Raw genomic sequence first — 1,154 nt, forward strand, 5'->3', positions numbered from 1 at the left:
CTCTCCCCCTCCCCCAGTGCTGGGCTCGTTTCCCCCCCCACTTCCACCTGCTGGCCTCGCTCCCCGACTCCTGCACTGTGCTCGCTCCCCCCCTCCCACGTTGGGCTCGCTCCACCCCACCCCGCGCTGGGCTCACTCTCCCTCCCTGCACTGGGCTCGCTCTCCCCCCCACTCTGCACTGGGCTCACTCTCCCTCCCTGCACTAGGCTCGCTCTCCCCCTCACCCTGCACTGGTCTCCACCGACCCCCAGGGGTGTCACATCGCCACTGAGGCCCGCAGGTGCTCGGGTGGGCCGTGTCTGCTCTCGCCCTGCCGATGATGCTGACAAAGGCTTTTAAAAAGAGCTAAAGGAAGAGAAAGAGCAGAAGTGAAAAGACGAAAGAAAGAAAGAAAGAAAGGGAGCAGGTGAGCCCCAGGCCAGGAGCTCAGGTGCAGCATTGCCAATCCACCACATCCTGACAGACAATTGCTGCTCCAAGTCCTTTTCAAAGGTCACCCCAACTACCCTCCAGACAGTGCAACTTTAAACCCCCACCTCACCCTCTGGGTGTAAAAAACCTTTCTGCAAATCCCCTCTAAACCTCCTGTCTTTCACCTTGAAAGTGCTCCCCTCACCCACCCTCCTACATTGTTCAAATATGCAGGCCAAAATCAACACCATCTTCATCTGACATCTACTTTTCCTGCAATTCCAAATTAATTTGTCGCTGAACGATTGCTGCCTTGGTCACGTTCAGCGGGAGGGCTGAAAAGGTGGCTTATAGGTTGCCCTCTGTGATGTGCCATCGCAGGCTCTGGGTTAAGCCACAATCCCAGAGCAAGCTCGAGATTCAAACCGCGAATGCTGAGGGCGTGCTGCGCCATCAGAGGTGCTGTCCTCATTAAAACCGAGGTCTCGTTTTCCCTCTTGCAAATAATCCCACGGAAACATTGCGAACGGCATGGAACTTCTCCCCGGCCAACAGCAGCGCTCAACCGATGTCAATTAATCAAGAAGTAATGAGCTCTTCAGTTTTCCCATGGCCACGGAGAGGAAATTGTGCCTGGTCACGTGGAGACGATAGTTGTGTGTCGATTTGGACGGCAGTGGGAAACTAACTCGATTTTATTAAGCGGGTCAGTAAATGCGAGCACGTTGTATTTTGCTTGGATC

The sequence above is a fragment of the Rhincodon typus genome, chromosome 7 (genome assembly GCF_021869965.1).
Source record: "Rhincodon typus isolate 14 chromosome 7, sRhiTyp1.1, whole genome shotgun sequence".
In the NCBI taxonomy this organism is placed as follows: Eukaryota; Metazoa; Chordata; class Chondrichthyes; order Orectolobiformes; family Rhincodontidae; genus Rhincodon; species Rhincodon typus.